The sequence below is a fragment of the Nannospalax galili genome, unplaced genomic scaffold (genome assembly GCF_000622305.1).
Source record: "Nannospalax galili isolate Female #2095 unplaced genomic scaffold, S.galili_v1.0 scaffold175, whole genome shotgun sequence".
NCBI classification, from domain to species: Eukaryota; Metazoa; Chordata; class Mammalia; order Rodentia; family Spalacidae; genus Nannospalax; species Nannospalax galili.
In genome coordinates, this window is record NW_008336314.1 from 1,140,328 (window position 1) to 1,160,119 (window position 19,792).

The 19,792-nt window shown below is 39.0% G+C and overlaps 1 protein-coding gene across 3 annotated transcripts in view; it reads left to right on the forward strand.

Annotated features, from left to right (window-relative positions):
• Prkg1 (protein kinase cGMP-dependent 1) overlaps positions 1–19,792 on the forward strand; it is a 1,315,555-nt gene that overhangs the window by 1,018,259 nt on the left and 277,504 nt on the right. The window lies entirely within an intron of this gene.

Here is a 19,792-nt window from a genome sequence, read left to right on the forward strand (position 1 = left end):
AAGCTTCTTCTTCTTCTTCTTCTTCTTCTTCTTCTTCTTCTTCTTCTTCTTCTTCTTCCTTCATTTTAGACAGAATAAACTGCCCTTTTTTCCAAGAAGAGAGATGGCTTCTATATACCATAAAAACATAAAAGAATATAGAAATTTTTTTCTCAAGGCTAGAATTTGAATTTAGGGTCTTCATGTTAGACACTCATTCTGCCTCTGAAATATACCACCAACTGAAAGGAATTTAGGAAAATTTAAGTCAAACAAAAAAAGCTTAGAGATTTTAAATAATGTATAGTATTAGAATCTACAGCTTCACCATACATGTGTTCAGTTCTCTGCCTAGGGCTCTATAGATTTATTAAAAACACTACTCTTTGTGTAATGGAACCACTGTTTGTGACTTGATTTCATGTAAAATGTCAAATTATTGTTCTTTGTCTGTTTCCAGTACTCGAAATCTGAGACTAGGTGTTATTCACATGGCACTTTATAGATAACACTAGTTCTTAGAAGCTCATTGGAGTAATGTTTTCTGCATAAATGATAATATTCTCAAGCGAAAAGCATAACTTGTGATTGTTACCTTGATTTTCTCTCACATATTAAGCACTCTTTAATTGGAGTAGAATAGAAGCATTTTATTAACTTTTTCTGTAAAAAGAGCTTTGACTAGAGCTCATGCTCCCTGGAATGGGAATTCTACTTACTGTGCACGTAAGAGAAGCTATCTTATTGAGTTTAGCATCAGCTAGAATATGTATCTCCAACATGATTCCCTTTCTCTCAGTGTTTAAACTTTCTGGGGTGTCATCAAAGGACTCGTTTTTTTCTCATTGCTGGAAGTTGAACATGGAATGTCCTTCATGATGGACACTCGTTCTGCTTCTGAGCTACACCCTAACTCAGAGAAGTCCTTGTGAATACTCGTATCAAACAAAAAAGAGCTTAGAGCTTTTAAATAATGTATAGTATTAGAATCTACAAAAATCTGAGGATATAACTCAGTGATAGAGTACTTACCTAGCATGCATGATATCCTAGGTTCAATCTTCAGCACAGCATTAAAGAAACAACAGGTGCAAGTTTCATAGAATCAATGGCAAAAGCATTCAAAACATATGAGAAAAGTTAATAGGTTTGTGTGTGTGTATGTGTGTGTGTGTGTGTGTGTGTGTGTGTGCATCTATGTTGGAACTAGGGACAGGATCATGAAGATTTATATGAACATAGATAAAATTTGTCGAAGTTTTGGGGTGTTATTTGTCATGTGAATGTCTTTAAGTATTTTAAGGAATTGGCAGACAATATCTTTTGCTTGCCAATTACATGACTCCAGATTAATTTTTTGGTATTTTGGAAATGATTAAGTATGCATAAGTGTTGAAAGGGGAGTTAACGAAGAAAGTCTATGCCAGGAGGGTATAAATCAGTAAGACTCTTACATATTTTATTTTAGTAAATTAAAGCACAGTTCATGGCATTTAGATATAGTAAAGCAACCTGACTTACAATTAATGCTGCACTTACTGTGATCGATGCTGTTGTGCATGGACAGAGCTATTTGTCAACACTGTCAAATAGTGCCACTCTAATCAGGATAGAGACAGGGTCAAAAATGTTACAGCTAGAAGGAATTACATGGGCATTTTAGTAAAACCCACATTTTTACAAATGTGTTGATAGTCCTAAACGGTGAAATGTGTTACATGTGACAAGCATGGTGAAGTAGTTTACGTTTGTGTTCTTACTTTGTGCTCACAGCAGCTCCATGATAACTTTTAGCAGTGCACAAATGGGGTTTGAAAGGTATTCCTTTACTTAAAAACCTCATGGTTATAAAGCAGTACTTAGGATTCAAGCCCACATAGACTGATTACGAGCATAATTTTTTTTCAGGTGCTTTTCAGTAATTAACAAAATGAGTGACTATAGTCTCTTTCATAGAACATGCCCTCAACAGAATGTGGGAAATATGTATATATACACATTGCAAAGTAATCACTGATTTTCCTCGAGGGATCTAGAGAAGACTTTGGGAATGAGAAAATAGTTAAGCTGCCTCTTGAAGCAAATTGAAAGGTTTACTAGGTAGTCAAGGGCATTCTGGCATACGCCCTGTCAACATGTATCATTTGGTTTGTTATAGCTTCATGCATCTAAAGATGGAAATGTGGAAGACTATTTTTAAGGTAATATTCAAGAAATAAAATTGGAGAAGTTTCGGTTAAATTCCTTCCTTTTCCCTTCTTTCCATGCAGTGCTAGGGGTAGAACCCAGGACTGTGCACCTGTCAGGCAAGCCACTGAGTGGCCACAATCCTTGGAACCTGCTTACACATCCAGTGGGCACTTCCTGCTCCATTGTTTTAGCCAGCCTCTTGGGTGAAATCTGGATGATGAATGTTTGAATGAAGTGTCATCACAGGGATTAAAATTTTAGGAATTCATTAAAGAAAAGGTTTGGAAGTAAATTGGTTCGATTCAGTGGCTGATGAGATGGCAAAGGTGAGGTAGATGCAAGAGCAAGTAGATCCAAGATTTCTAGCTACAGACCCTCAAGTCAACATCAGTGATGTTGTCACTTAAGAAATGAACAATTGGAAGTGAAGAGAATCTTAGCTTTCTGCTCTGGTGAGCACCTACATATTTATTTTATATATTTAATTTTTCAGGGGGTATGTTTTGAGACAGGGTTTAACTGTGTAGCTAAGGCTTACCTGGAGCTCTCCCTGTAGCACAAACTGTCCTTGAACTTGTGACACTCCTTTGACCTTCACCTCCCAAGTGTAGGCATTACAGGGGTGAGTCAGCATGCTCGGCAAATATAATTACCCCAGACCTACTCCAACCTTCTATTTAATAGATGTAAAATGGGGTTAAATAATGAGACAGTCTTTGGTGGAAGAATAAGATACGAAGAAGGGATAGAAGTAATAACTGCACACTTATAACTATATGAACTGTGTGATATGTAAATAATAATAGTTATAGAACTATAAATATATGTGGGAATAGGATGGGGTATTTCCCCATACCAAAAAAAAAAAAAAAAAAAAAAGAAAAGAAGGAAAGAGGAAGGAAACAAAGGCTTTGTCTAATACTTTTAGTTACGGTGTGGGCTTACTCTGTCCATGTTGTTGTCCACAGCGCCACCTATTGGTAAAATGAAGCAAAATAATGTACTGGCTCTGGCATGGCAGCCTCTTAAGAAATCTCCTTGGATTTTGTAGGCAGCTGTTAGAAAGCAGATTGTGATCCGACTAAAATAGGAAATGAATCGTGTCTCATGCAGAGATGCTCAATTTTGTTATTTAGTAGGAACCCAAATAGGATCTAGGAGGTAGGATATCCGACTTCCCTAGTTCACAGCTTTACAAAAAAAAAAAAAAAAAAAAAAGGCTGTGAAATCACTTAGTGATTCTAAGCATTTGGCTGCTCTCTCTCACATATTGGGATGCAAGTTGAATTTGTCGATGTGGCTTGCTACTCAGGTGTGACGGTTGCCTTTTGCAAACAGACAGCTAAAGTGTTGAGTTCCTTGGAGCAGTGCTCTGTCAGCCTTTGAAGGATCACCCAGGCTATAGTGTCAGCAATGGCATTAGGCCATCTGGATATAGCGAAATTTTAGAAGTTACTTTTACAAGAGTAGTCGATATAGTTTTCTCTTTCTTCACTAAATTGTAAACTTTCCTGGGCAAGGATGCTCTTTCTATGGAGCAAAATATTGAGTACCAAGTAAAGTGTGGTGAATGTGGTTGAAGAAGTAGTTGGGTAGTTTGTTGAGACAGAATTTCACTACAGAGCCCAGGCTGGCCTTAGATTCCCCTCCCTCAGTCTGAAGTTCCCCAAATGTTTAAAGGACAATATATTTCTGGTAGGCTTCGTTCACTTTCATTGACTGTGTAGGTGGCACTTGAGATAGTTTGTGGAGGCTAGATGCTACATTGCTCTATTTGTGAACCAGGTGGACACCCTGTGTAAGACAGTAGAATACAGAATCTGTGGTGTTCATGTTCAGAAGGCAAAATTAACCTCTAGAATCTTTAGTTTGTGGACTCTTCTAAGACATGAATTTAATCTTGCCTTCTATATGATGCTTTTTTTTTCTGACTTTGACCCTTGTCACCTGAGTTCTCTTAGGGTCCCTTGCTCCTGATGTGGGTAGACAAACCACATAACACATCTTTATCTGAATTTTGCATAGTTTATAGCTTTGAGGGGGGCGGAGAGAGACTTACAAAGAAATGAACACCCAACACCTGACACCTGGCACCCAGCTCTGCACGGCTCGCCTGCCATTCTGGATTGCTTTGGCCCACAGTCTCCCTCAGCTCAGTCCCTGCATGCCCACTCACCCCAGAGAGTTCCATGAGGGATCCATGGGGTCCTCACAAGGTCCCCCAGTGCCCCATGGGATCCAGGGCAGGCTGGCTTGCCTGATCCCTGTTCCCTGCTTCCCAGAATGGCACCAAATCCTCCTCCTTTCGTTCCAATCTCCCATCATGCTAGGCTCCACCCTTCTTCCCAAGGTGCCCTGCATTTGCCCATGGCTTGTCAGAGGAAGTCCGGGAGGAATAAATCATTTTTGAGCTACACTCCACCCCTTTCCTCTGCTCTTACAATCTTTCTGCAAATCTTCTGCAAGGGTCCCTGAGCCTTGGAGGTGGTGACAGATATAGGACAATCTTTTTTGTATCATGGCAAGATAGTGACTTCTTGAGCTTTCCCATCATTCTTCTTCAAGACACTGCCATTGATCTATCTCAGTGGTGTTTCTTCTACTATAAAGACAAATGGAAGGAAGTAGACAGATTTAAATAAAATGAATGTAAATACAAATGCCTAGAGGATATGTCAGCAGGTGTACTATATTCATTAAACAGTATACTTGCAATGGCTTCCCTGCTAGGGCCTGTAGCTTTTCTCATCACAGGGGGTTGGCCTGGTCTAGAGCACCAGATATGTGTTCTATCCCTAGAAGCAAGCCTTATCTGATTAGAAATTTGTCAGTTGTACATATGTTAGTCGAGCCATTATTGCACTAGCAGGCATTGCTTGGCATGTCCATAGTGTGCAGCACGCGGGGTCCATTGTTGAGTAGAATTATAGGGGAACCTTTCTTCCCCAAACATCTGCTTAACGCCTTCTGTCATGATGAACATCATCCATCCAGTGGCATGGAGTTTTTGGCTTAGTCTCAGCTCCAACTCCTCTTCTTCTCCCGTGCTCACAACATGCAGTGTCTTCAGCAACATGGCCTTACCGACCTTTCTAGTGTACAACTGACATTAGTGGCAATAGCCTTGGTGACCTCTAGGATCTCTTTAACCAACAGCTCATAGGGGGGCAACCCACCCCTGGTACTATAGATTTTCTTGATAGTGTATAGTTTTCTGTCTTTATCTTACCAAACCATAAAACTCCCAAGAATCTTACAGCTATAGCTGGCCTTTGTTTCTTCAGGTATCTTTCAAATGGCTTTTACATCTGTAAAATACTTGAAGGAAGGTTAACGTTATATATTAAATCACTCATAGATAAGGTCTCACATAGCATGGAAAGGTTTTGTCCATTCGTATTAACTGTTTTCTCCATAGTTCCTCGTTAGGTACCATAGCACGGGTACAAGGCATTAATTTGGTTAGCTCTTTATTATTTTTAGTTATCCCTTTGGAGTCATTTTGCACTGGGGGGATTTTACATGGAGTCTCTTTGTACTTTTTTTTATTCTTGATACACTTACAGGTGTTGGCTCCAGTTGCCTGACCCTGCACTGGGCTAAGGAGGCAGGGGGCTTCTCCTGTTGGTTCCCTGAGTCGGGCAGGCCCTGGGTCTGCGTTCTGACTGTAGCCATATCTGTCATATCTTCATTGACCACACCTGGCTGCTGGGAGAGGCCTCGATGGGAAAAGGCTCCTTAACCACCCCTGGGACAGTTTTTATCCTTTGAATGACTTTTGTAAATTGTTGTTCTCATTATAAAGCCTTCCAGAAACTCCTTAGTACCAAATTTGGGAATTTGGGCTTGACATAAGTCTTGCCACATTTGTCTTTGAGAACCCAAACAGACCATTTCTTCTGTCTGGTCATTTTGTTTCTTGTCTCTGGTCATTATGTCTCTTGCAGGGTATTCTGTTATTCTATTGACACGTTGGTCAGATCTGGTAAAGCTTCTCTCACTTTACAAAGATCCTGTCCCATTAAAGGGCTTAGCAAAACCATTAAAGCTCTATACCATTCTCGAGGTCCCAGTTGAATTAAGATTTCCTTTATATCCCTGATGAACACAGTCTTATTTGGCATAGTGAAGTGGGCATCATATATTGCTTTTCTCATACCCAGTTCTCTCAGTAATGCCAGTCCCTCCTTTTAGTCCTCTGGCCTCTGTTAACCATGGGAGTTTCCCTCAGTGATGACCATGTATCTTTAATGCCTTCCACCAGCCATCCCATTAATAACTGTTCACCCCTGCATTGGCCTAGATTGAACAGCCTATATTGCAAGGACAGATGGGCGGTTATATAACTCAGCTGTGAAGCTTTTGAAGGATTTAGACTGATGTTATTTGCTCCCATGTCCCATACCCGTATGAGCCATGTGGTGAGGGGCTCTTTGATTGCTTGCTTGTAAGTTTTTCCTAGTTTTAACAGTTCCACTGTGGAGTATTTCCTAGCAACAGTACTTCTAGCTTCCTTTCCTTTCTGTATCAAAGGTTGAATCTGAGGGGCAGCCTTAGCCATTTTCATTTTTAGGTCGTTTGCTTTTTCATTATTATCTGTCTTTTTCCAGAGTCCTAGGACCTTACATAAGTTAAAAAGTCCCTTTTTTTTCCCTTCTATCAAGTTCTGCAACTGAATCTGCCAATACCTCCCTAGCCTTTCCAGCTTTCCCTGCCTCCAGCAAATCTTTTATTATGCAAAGTAACCACACACCCCCTCTGGGTTCTCTGCTTGTGTCCCAGGCTTGTAAAAGTTTTTCTAGCCTTTCTATAACCTTTAACAAATTTTCATATACTCGCGGCTGGGCTATTTCCCCACATTTACAGCACAGCTGTGGCCCACACTTCTGTGTGGCTGGCTCAGTTTTAGTTACATTGTAAGATCCACATTAGCACCACCATTAGCTCCCTGGCTTTTCCCAAACTCCTGCAGTTTGTCGTTTCCAGCGCCATTCTGCCGGCTGCGCCAATATGTCACCTGAGTTCTCTAAGGGCCCCTTGCTTCTGATGTGGGTAGACAAACCACATAACACATCTTTATCTGAATTTTGCATAGTTTATACCTTTGGGTGAGGGAGAAGAGAGACTTTCAAAGAAATGAACACCCAACATCCGACACCCAACACCCGGACCCAGTTCTGTGTGGCTCGGCCCGCTGTTCCAGATTGCTTTTGCCCATGGTCTGCCTCATCTCCTGTCCCCACAAGCCCACTCACCCCACAGAGTTCCGTGAGGGGTCCACGGGGGTCCTCGTGAGGTTCCCTGCACCCCACAGGATCCAGGGCAGGCTAGCTTGCCTGGTCCCTGTTCCCTGCTTCCCAGAATGGTGCCAAATCTTCCTTTCATTCCAATCTCCCATCACATTAGGCTCCACCCTTCTTCTCAGGGTGTCTTGCGCTTGCCCATGGCTTGTCAGAGGACGTCTGGGAGGAATAAATCATTTTCAGGCTATAACCCTCTTGTTTTCCTCTTGTAGTGACCCCCCTGTTTGGCCTCACCCATACTAATTAGGAGAATGTTCCCACCTAGAGATGCTTAATAGCATCTGCTAAGTTTAACATTTACACACATTCTGAGGATTAGGGGATGGATATCATGAGTAATTCTACAAACGCTTAGGATGCATAATTTATTACTTTCAATAGGTGCACTTACATAGTACACTCATACACATAAAATTTTCCATACTGACTTGATGCAGAGAGAAGAGTTAATTTAAAATGTCAACAATTTCAAATTTAATGATTATAGAATATAATTCTGAAGATTATGGGAAATTTTCTGAAGAAATTTTATGATGATATAATATATTAAGCAATGAATTCTTTAGAAAAGTACTAGTGATATACATTAGAGATGTGGCTTTATACTAATGATTTTCTTTCAGCTATGCTTTAACAAACATAGATACATATCACATTTAAGGACATAAAATTGTTTTGATTGAAATTATTTCATATATCCAAGTTGATCAATTATCCCATATACATGATTTTATGTGATTAGCACTTTCAGCACACTTTAATGTTCTCAAACATTCTGGGTTAGCTTGATCAATTATATTATAATCCTGTGTATAAAGCCCCTAGCCCAGTGCCTGACTTATGGTAATCTCTTATTATTACCATAAGAAGATTAGTGAGAAGCCTCCTGAGCCATGTAACCTTTCATAATCCCTTTCTCTGTGGCCTGTAGAAAACTTCCTTAGATACTGAATTCCACATTTGTGATTTTACTTTCTTTTTAACCTTTTCCAAATGTCATTTCCTTTTTTTTTTCCCTCCTAAGTGGCATGGCATGTTAACTATATGTTTTATATTCAATAAGTTTCACATTTTATTATAATATGGGCTTGTGTTAGATGATTTTGAACCTTGGGCTAATGACAGTGTTCTGGAGAAATACAGTTCAGCAGCACAAGGAGTGAGGCCCTGGCTTTAGGTGACACAGCACTGTTCCAGGCTGTGGAGTGTGCCATGGGTAGTAGACGTGATAGGGAAGAAAAATACAGAAGGCTTATGGGATTGATGCTTCAGACACCCTAAGTTGCATTTACACATGCCTTTCAGTTTATGCCTCTGCTGAATGATATTAATGATGGTGATACTGATGATAGTTTTAATAACAATGTTGATAAAATAATAGTTCACTCAAGTTACCAAAACCAGGTCTGCATTTCAGTATCAATTTTGCCTTCGAGCCCACATGAAAATCTTTATTGTTATCATGGTAGCTTGATGAGGACAAAAGAGAAAGCTACTCTTATTCAGGAGTTATTTGTTCAAGGGAAATGCAAACAAAATTCTTTAGGGTATAGATAAGCATTCACCCTTTCCTCTATAGGAGAAATTCCAAATCTTTTATAAGAACATCTTGGAAACTCAGACTTTTTCTTCTAATTTTGGAGTTTCTTAGAAACCACCTTACTTTTTCTTAAAACTTGATGGAAAAATTATGTGATGAAAGAACGTTTACAGATCAATAAGATAGCGACAGACAGTTCTATAGAAAAATGGAGGAAGGACTGAATAGCAAGTATCCTCACCAGAATGGTTGAGATGCCACATTCCCGGCCAGACGTTATAGACAGGGTGTGGACAGCTGACCTGGAAGAAGTCACAAGCTCTTTACAAACACAAAACGGGCTTGAGGATGTAACTCAGTCCTATGGGTACTTTCCTAATATTCAGAAGGTCCTGAGTTCAAATCCTAGCACCACAAACAAAGCAAAATATTTTACTTAGAAATAATTTAAATTTTACAGAAACGGTAAAAAGTAGTTTACAGTAGTGTAAAACATAATTGTGTATTTTTTAACAAGATAATCCATTTGCAGCTTTCTACTTAGCTTACTTTATTATGCTTCTTTCTTTTACACAAACACATTTTTATTTATATTGTTTCTCCTGTTCTCACTCAGCCTCAGCAGTTACCAATCTTCTGCCTTCTTTTCATTTATGCTCATAATCTAAATTTTTTTGACAGAGTCTCTCTATGTAGCCTTGGCTGACCTGGAACTTTCTATGTAGATCAGACTGGGCTCAAACTCATAACAATCTTTCTGCCTCTGTCTCTGGAGTGCTGAGATGAAAGGTATGGGCAACCGTACCCTGCCTGTTCCCATATACATGCATATAAGGTGTTTTGATCAAGTCCATGCCCACTCCTTCCCCTCCAACTCTTCCCATACCTTCCATATCACTTTTTCCTGAACAATTTCATGTACTCTTTTGTTTTTTTCTTATGGAGCTTTTTGCTACTCTAACGTTCCTCCCTCTGAAGAGGTAACCCTAAAATCTTTAAGGGATTAGATAAGAGCTCTCAAATACTTTTGACATTTTTAGCCTTTAGAACAGAGTATGTTGCTAAAAGGCCCAAGGACATTTTGACTTTTAGCCAAGAAACTGGCTACTTTTCTTTGGGGTCTTTTTACCCTAACTGCCTAGCCAATTCCAACCTCCTATTCTTATCACACCATCCCCTGAAGAGGTTACCCAAATTGCCAATAGGGAATTGGGATGCACACTGCTCTGGCTTCTTCCATGCAGAACAATGTTCCCTGATATTGTAAAAAAGCATAATGCTGGGACCTGGAGAAATGGCTCAGTGGTTAAGAACTTGTACTGTCCTTGGAGAGGACCTGAGTTTAGTTCCCAGTACCAACGTTGGGTAGCTTACAATCACTTGTAACTCCAGCTCCAGGAGAATCTGGTGCCTTTGACCTCTGTCAGCACCTGCACTCACGTGCACATACCCACACACATACACATAAACAAAAGATCATAAACCATGTAGTTGTACATGCTGTATATGTAAATGGAACATAAATAAATCTCATAGTACTATACAAAAATGAATAGATAATTTTGGTTAAAAACATAGCATAGAAATATATGGCATTAGAAATCAGAATTGCTTCACTCTCCAAATATAGAAAATTGATTTGAAGTGGAAAGGTTTTGATACAGGCAGTTTCTCTTTTTTGTCTTATTGAAAAAATATTGTGAACATTTTAACATATAATGATTTAGAGATATAAGTGTTTTGGTGCCTTTCTAGCTCAGTGTGCTGGTGGGTTAGTATGTCTGTCTTCTGTGGATGTGTCAAGTGCTAGTGTCACAGATGAGCTGAGCGCCTCTTGTCTCTTTTACAGTCTTATAGGCATACTTCAGCCCAATCTACACTCCATTTCTCATCCTAGCACCTTATTATGTGCAATACAAATGTTCAGTTTTGTCATAGAGTTACTGATTGAGTGTTCTGTTTTGAACAGAATGGCTGTTAAATTGAACTAAGTAAAGACATTCTCTTAAAATTGTATAATATTTCACACATGCAATAACAGTTTTGAAGCCTCCCATGAATCTACCATCTACACATGACACATTTCAGTACTTAGCACATTGCTATAAATCTTTGATAAATTAAATGAACATTTAAGTACAGATTCCTTGAAACCTCTTCTTTTCTGTTTTATTACCATGAGCACTCTCTTTCTTCATCCTTCCCTAACCAGAAGTCAGTGCATGATTTTACAATTGTTTTTATGAAATGTAAAAAAGCCCTGTTCAATAGGATTTTTTCCCCCTTTTTAATCAGGGTCTTACTTTGTAGCCCTGGCTGGCCTGGAATTCACTATGTAGACCAGGGTGGTCTCAAACTCACAGAGATATGCCTGTCTCTATTGTTTAACATTTTTATATAAATGGCTGCATATAATATACATTGGGTCTATTTTTTAAGATTTATTTTTATTATGTTTAGTTATGTGTGTGTTTCTGTGTGTGAGTATACGATCATGAGTTTAGGTGTTCACATAGGCCAGAGGTGTCAGATACTCCTGGAACTGGAAATACAAGCAGTTGTAAGCTACCATATGTAGGTGCTAGAAAGCAAACTCAGGTCATCTACAAGAGTAGCAAGCACTCATAACTCCTGAGCCATCTCTCCAGCTCAGTATATTCTTTTGTATTTAACCTTTATACACATTATATTTTAGATATGGAAATAAGAGATTTTAATTATAGTAGGGTATTCCATTTACTACATATGGTATAGTTAGTTTATCCAGTTCTCTAACATCCATTGTTAATAATGTGCAGAAGTAGAATTGGAATGGGTGGTGATTGCATTGTAGTAGCTACTCCAGGCATGTGGCAGAAAGTAAAATTGTTGGGCTGAATCATCTCAGATCCCCCTCATTACTTACTAATTCTTTGTGCTCTTGCCAGTAGGAAATGGGAGTTTGCATTCCTCTCTGTCCCTTCCAACATTTGGTTTTATTAGACATTTGAACTTCAGTTGTATAATACTTATTATTAAACCAAACCACTGATTATCTGACTCATCTATATTTTCACTTATTTTTTGTGAAATCTTTTATTTTCATGTGAAGAAAAATATAATTCAGTCTGTTAGTAAAAGCTCTGACCTTAGTTCTAACTATACAGTGGTATAGCTTTACGCAGCATCAAACATTTAAGGGAATTTTCCCATCTCAATACCTTCTTTTGAAATGTCTTGTATTTTCTGTTTTGTTGTTCTTTGAAGTTCTGGTAAGCTCTGATTTGTGTTTTAGCATTTTATGCCTTCTGCCATTCTGCTGGGGATTATCAGTGTTGCTCACAGCGGTTGGTTCTGAATGTATGAGAGACGCTAACCCTCGGAGGAGCAGAGAGAGAAAGCCACCCCTTTCAAGGGAAAGCACGTGAACACAGGGATAGAGGTTGATTCTTTCTAAGGAGCCCCAGGTGTGACACTCACGTTGAGCAATAGCACTTACAAGCAACAGAATTTACCCACGGCCTGTCTCTGCAGTAGAATTGTGCTTGAAGAAGGTGCAGACTGAGCCCGTCACAAAAAAATGTGTGACTGCTACTTCATTAGAATCTCAGGGAACTTGAAAACACTCTTGCTGTAAACCAGAGTGAAGTGATGGGTTTCACGTTGCTAGACAGTGCAGCAAGCCACGGTCAACAGGGCCCTTGCTGGTCCTCTGCAGTCTGTTAATCTCTGACTGCCCCCTGGATGTGTCATACCATACTCAATTTCACTCAGACCATCAGTTCTTTTAAAGAGTGGCATGACTCTCCTTTTCTTTTAGATTCATGTTGTTGGGCACAGGTTTAACCCATGAAATTCCTTTGCATATTTCCTCACCCAAAAGCTACCAGACATCAATTCCATCTCAACATTTTTTTTTCTTTCTCTTCTTAATTAGTACATACTAATTATATAAAATAATTAGTTAATTATGACATTTTCATGCATGGATATTCTGTACTTTTTCATGAAGCAACTGCTTCATGTGGTAACCTCTGCTAGAGTGATACATTTTTATTTTGGCACATCAGTTAAGATGTATTCTACAGTGCACTTACACCAGGATACAAAAGATAGTCACTCAGTTTTCAATATTTCATTCTTATTGACTTTTTATTTTTTGTGTCTACCTGTTTTAATTAGATGTAAAAGTCTTTTCTAGAAGCTATCAGATTTATCTTTATATTTCATTGATCAGAATGGCATAACATACCCAACTGTTCTCTAAACATTAATTAGCAAAGAATTCAGAGTAGCCACAATCGGTTTAGATGAAGCATTGAAAAATTATAGTCCACTGACCAAATACAGTCTATGCCTCATTTGGAAGCGTAAGAATGAATTTTGAAATTTTAAAACATTGAAAAAATTCAAAAGAAGTGCGTATTCTTGGTTATAGAAACATTAAGGGAAATTCAAATTTCAGTGTCCATTAATAACCTTTCATTAGAACACAGGTACAGATTCATGCATGGGCTACCATTACATTGTGCTATAATGACAGAGATGAACAGTTGTGGCTGAGATCATATGAACTGCAGAGTGGAAAGTATTTACTATCTAGCCATCTGTAGTAGATACTTACTGCTTACTGAACTCTGCCTTGGATAAATTCTTTGTTGGGGAAGGATCCACTCCCAGAGTTTGCTGTGCTTGTCAAGGATGTACAATAAAGTCAGGTCTCTGTTGGGAGAGCCATGGGAGGGTGAGGCAAATGGACACTCGCAGCAATGTCAGCCTTGTGTGGAATTTTATGGTGGCTGGCTTGCTCCCCTTCTTCTCCTGGGCTCATCCCGTCTGTACTCGGTCTTTTTGTCTGCTGTTGGTGGAATGGTTATTCTAGAGCATTCTTCTTACCCTGTCGCCTTTCTGTGTATCCTTTTACCACCTGTGATTAAAGGCTAAACTCTGGGTGATAGTTAGTATCTTCTGGGCTCTGGAGCCTTCTCATTCTCATGTATGACCTGCACTTTAGGCATTTCAGAAATATGGAATCACCTTACTTCTGCAAGTATGTCATCTCTTTTTGCATCTGCACAGTTTTATGTTTTTTAAAATCTAGAGAACCTTAATCATTTTATAAGCTACCCCATCTTGGTACCAAGATGCTGAGCATCTTTCAATTTTCACCTTAACTATTTGTCAAGGAATTTTTCTTTGCCCTCTCCATACATATGATGTATATTATTTTCTAAACTCTAACTTGCCTCTCTCCCTCTCTCTTTCCATTCATCTTTCCCTTTCTCTTTTTCTCTGCCTCTCTCTCTCCTCTCTCTCTCTCTCTCTCTCTCTCTCTCTCTCTCTCTCTCTCTCGCTCTCTCCTGAGACAAAATGTACTATAATACATCTGGCTGGTCTGATATTCACTATGTAGCCCAAGTTGACCTTGAACTTGTAGCAATCTTTGTATGTCAGTCTCCAGTAGGGAGAGAATACAAGTATTCGCTGCTTTCTGCTCTCTGTCTCACTCTGTCTCACTCTCCTCTCTTTCTTGCCCTCTCCCTCTGTTTGAAACTAATACCACAGTTACAGTCTGTCTTTTAATTTGTGATCCTGGAGAGCAAACCCAGGACTTAGTACGTGGCAGGTAAGCAGTCTACCATTGAGCTAACCACCCTTACTTTGCCTTTTCAGTGGTCTCTAAGCTTTTTCTAGAAGAGCAAGAGTCCTCTGGGATTGAGAACCATTATTTTAAAAGCACTATAGTATGGGACTGGAGAAATGGCTCAGCGGTAAAGAGCACTGGCTGCTCTTGCACAGGACCTGGGTTTGATTCCCAGTACCTACATGGTGGCTAACAGCCGTCTGTAACTGCAGTTCCATGGAATTCCTCAATAATAGTATTTTAAAAGCCCACTATTAGGTGTACAAGTCATCAAGGAAATTTTCATCTATACATTAAAAAATTTTTACTGAGAATTTCATAGATGATAGATAGATAATGTGTTTTGATCAAATCCATGCCCATTCCTTCTCCTCCCTTCCAGTTTCTTACCTATCTCTCTGACCACTTTTCCTTTCCAACTTTATGTACTCTTTGTCCTTAACTGGGCCAAAAACCTGTGACTGCCTAGGTCATAGGCCTTAAAGGGGAACTTAAATGCTATTATTCTGCTAAATGGACATAGTATTAAAATGCTACCTAAATGCTTATCTTTATGACCATAGATAAGTGCATCTCTCAATCTCTAATAGAAAAGGGATTATTGTTATCTGTTTTTGTTTTTAGCAGTGAATTACAATTAACAGAGACCAACAATTGAGCAATGTGCAGAGAAATAGAGTGTAGAGTGTTCAGTCATAACTGGGCATCTGTATCACACCCATTCCTTCCAAGGCTCAGGAATCATCACAGAAGAGACAGAAGAGAAAAAATGAAAGAGCCAGAAGTAGTGAGCATTTGCAGCAAAATAGTTGTTTTTTTGAAATCTTATAAATATATAAGATGTCTCTAAAATTTTTTCATTGAACTTTTGTGATTTTCATACAATGTAGGATGGTATTTATGTCCCCTCCTCTATCTGCACCTCCCTCCATTGCTCCCCTGATCAATTTAATGTGCTTTTTTTGTATATACAATACAACCTACAGGGTCTGATTTGTGTCCCAACTGTCTTTTAATGTGGGCCCACCCACTGGGCCCAGCAAAAGTTCCATCCTTGTAAGACATTGTCTCTCCCTCTCCTAACAGTCATCAGCTGCCAAAAGTTTCTTAGCTTGGATTTGGATTTCTTACCCACTTCTCCATGTCTATGCTGGGATTTCGTCTGGTTTGAGCTTGCATGAGAATTATGCATGCTGTCACCATTGCTGCGAGTTCATGTGAGTAACTGAGCAGCTGTATGGAAGGCTCTGTTTCCTTGTGGTAATTCATCACCTCTGACTCTTACAATCGTTGTGCTTTGTCTTCTGCAGTAATCCCTGAACCTTGGGGGACAGAGTTTTGAAGCAGATGTACTATTCAGGGATAAGCACTCTGCAGTCTCTTGTTCTCTGCACATTGTCCAATTGTGGGTTTCTGTGTTAATCATCATCTGTGGCATAAGGGAACCTCTTGGTTGCACTGAAAATGTGTCACTTAGGGTTAAGCGTCTCACAGACACTTATTCTCTGTTTGACCAGTTCTGGAAATCTGTAATAGTCTCCATCAGTTGCAGAAAGAAGCTTCTTTGGTGATGTGTGAGAGGTACACTTGTCTTTAAATATGAGGATGCATATTTAGAATACAGTAAGAAATTACATTGGTCTAAGGATGTGATAAACAGGGTTTTCTCTAGGATCTATGATGTCTCCAGCCATATGTACTTGGTATGTTTACAGTACTACAAACGAGTTCTCCCCCATTGAATGGGCCTTAATTCCAATTAGACAGCTGTTGACTACTCCTAAGAAAAATGTATTACTACTGCACTAATAGTGATAGTTTGTTGGGCCAGTCATTGTTTGTTAGGCTTTATAACTGAATAGGACAATTGATTGTTTTTCTTCCTTGGCAACTTGTATAGTATCCTCTCATACCATGAGAGCTAGTCTTCAGGGAGGAAGTTTCCAGATCAATTCCAGCTTGATTGCTCCAAATTATGTGTCTAAAGTGTGGCCCATCTTCAGCAACAGGGCCTTACCTTCAAATTCTTGGAGCAATCAGAGCTTGTGGCAATAGCCTGTGTTATTTTGGGAGTCTCTTGAAATACCCTGACCAACAACTCAAAGGGACGTTTCCCCTGCAAAGCACTTTGTTTTTTGTTATGTAACCTTTAACTTTATACACATGTATATATTGTGTGTATACAATTAAAAAATATATACATCATATATTTTTATGATAAAGTAACCCCTCTTTTCCCCATTTCCTCCCTAATAACACCTGTCTCCTACTAGCCCCCTCTCTGGAGCTGAGCTCCTTCTTCCCCTTTATCTCCATGGCTCATTTCCATTTTCCTGGCTGCTGTGGTTACACCAGGATATTTACTCACATCTGGAGACTTTGAGCTTAAGATTCACAAATAAGAGAGAATATATGTCACTTGTTTTTCTGAGTCTCTGTTACTTCACTTAAGTATAATAGTTTCTAGTTCCATCCATTTTCCTGCTGAGACACACATGCAAACAAAAAATTGCAAATAGAAGCAAATCTTTAAAAAATCTTCCTGTACAGCACAGGAAGCTGTCATCAGAGTGAAAAGACTGTGTGTGGAATGGAAGAACGATCATTGCCAGCTATTCTTCAATAGGGACCTAAAAGTCAGAATATAGAGAATTACAGAAATTAAACACCAAAAAAGGAAAAACCCAAGCTGCCAGTAAACAAATTTGCTAATGGCTTTGTCAAAACACCCCAAACAGAACTACTATATGACTCAGCTATGTCATGCTTGGAAATATACCTAAAGAACTCTAAATCCTACCACAGAGACAGGTATACCATGTTTATTGCTAGACCATTTACAATATCAAGGAAATGGGATCAGCCTAGATGTCCATCAACAGAAGAATGGATAATAAAAATGAGGTACATATACATAATAACATATTAGTCATCTATAAATAGAGAAGAAATAATGAATTTTTCAGGAGTATGGATGGAGTTGGAAATCATTTTAGTAAATGAGATAGCTCAAACTCAAACACTACCTGCTCCCTTCCATATGATGATCCTAGTCATGAAACTAGAAAGGGAGCATGGAAGGAGAAAAAGGATAAGAGAAGGAGGTATGGGGAGAGGGTAACAGAGTTCATGTGATGTGAAGACATGTGACCTGGAAAAGAGACCACCAAAGAGGAAAGATACAAGTGATGGGGTATGGGACTGGGAGACAGGAGCCTGAGGGGAGAATCAATAAAAGTGAAGTGTGTGTGAAAAGACTATAATGAAACCCATCAGTTTTTATGTTAATTAAAGAGATGAATATAATTACAGAAAATTATCAAGTTATTTTTTTCAATTCAAAAATTGTATAACTCAAGATTAATTTGTAAAGATTAGCAAGTGAAAGTGATGCATATAAGCTAAAGTGGCATTAGCATATCCAATAGTGTAATTAGAATTTATTATTCACTTAATGGGTTTAAAATGGCATAGCAATGAACAAATGAGTTCTTTTCCTTTATCTTTTAATAGTTTATTCTGCTGTCCTCTTTCAAACGTATACATTCATAATGGGCTAGATTCTGCCCATTTGGGAGGATTTCACCAGGAAGAAGCTGTAGATGCAACATTGCTAGATGTAGTTCAATGAGCTTTAGGAAATGTCATTAAGAATCTTTAGAAAGTTTACACTCTTTAGATACCTAAATATGGAGTGCTGAAATCTAATTCCAGGTTGTGTAAGAGCCATTTTCATGTCTTTAAGAAATTTGTTTCACAGCCATTGTTTGATGCCTATACTAATGTGGTCGGAGGGACTTAAAGGACAGATTTTGCACCTTGTCCTCCAAGGTCGACTAAGTTCCAGGGGACTATGGAATATCTCTCAAACTGTCCTGTAACTGTGGTGAGTCACCTGTCCTCTTGTTTAGGGAGGCCATGGAGACTACACGAGATGGACTTGAACCAGTGTCCAGACTATAAAGAGGAGGTCAACTCAGAGGAAACATCTCATTCATGCTTCCAAGTGAAGCTAGACATGGTCAAGCAGTACCTTTGACTTATCTTCACATAGATGGAACTGGTCAAAGAAAAGAGCCAGGAGCTCCACCCAAGCCCATGTGAACCCTGAGGAACAGATCCTCAAATGACCTTAAGTGTAAAAATAAATTTATTTATTTTGGCCAACACCCAAAAGGAAAATATAACCAAAGAATAAAGTCATCAGTATATTTCTTTAAAAGTTCAAGGGATTGTACTTCCCAGACATTAGGCTTAAGTCTATATAAAGTTATTTAGACAATTATTTCTCATTGATGATTTTGTTCCCAACTAGAAAGTGCTACTCAGATGTAAGATTTCAAATCTTGGTCTCCAATAGTGTAGTGCCCACCTGTAGCTAAAGGAGACAACCAGCTATTTTTCTAAAATTATAAATTTGCTTTCTCTTTCTATCTAGAAGCCTTTGAGAGGGAACTGACTCTGATTCTAACCATTCCAACAGCTATCAAAATACCTGAAAGCAAATCCTGAATCCATCACTAGAGTCCAGCCTTGGAAAAAAGAAATGAGGAGGCACCCAATAAAGGGATGCTTTTGGAAGCCCTTGTCAAGAAATTCCAAAGAACTCTCATATGAACATTTGAAAATTGCCCTGTTCTGACTTTTTTCTGGTTCCCTGTCTGGAACTTGTAATGCCTTTACTTCTCCTTCACATCTCCTATTCATGATTCAAAGACTTTCTTTTCATCCTCGAGATAAGAGTTATGCAATTTGGGAGTCTTTTAGATAGACCACTGAAGGGGTACCTCAATTGCCTCACCCTGTGTCCCTGTTCGGCATGGAAAAAGCCAGAATGGTCTGCATCCCGATTCCCTATTGGCAATTTGGTGTGATTAGAATAGGTGTGATATGAATAGGAGGTAAGAATTCACTAGGCAGCTAGGGTAAAAAGACCCCAAAGAAAAGTAGCCAGTTTCTTGGCTAAAACTCACAATGTCCTTGGGCCTCTTAGCAACCTACTCCATTGCAAAGGCCAAAAATGTCAAAAATATTTGGGAGCTTTTATCTAATCCTTAAAAGATTTTAGGGTTACCTCTTCAGAGGGAGTGTTAGAGTAGCCAAAAGCCCCATAAAAAGTAAATAAATCAAAGAAGAAGAAGAGAGGACATGAAGTTA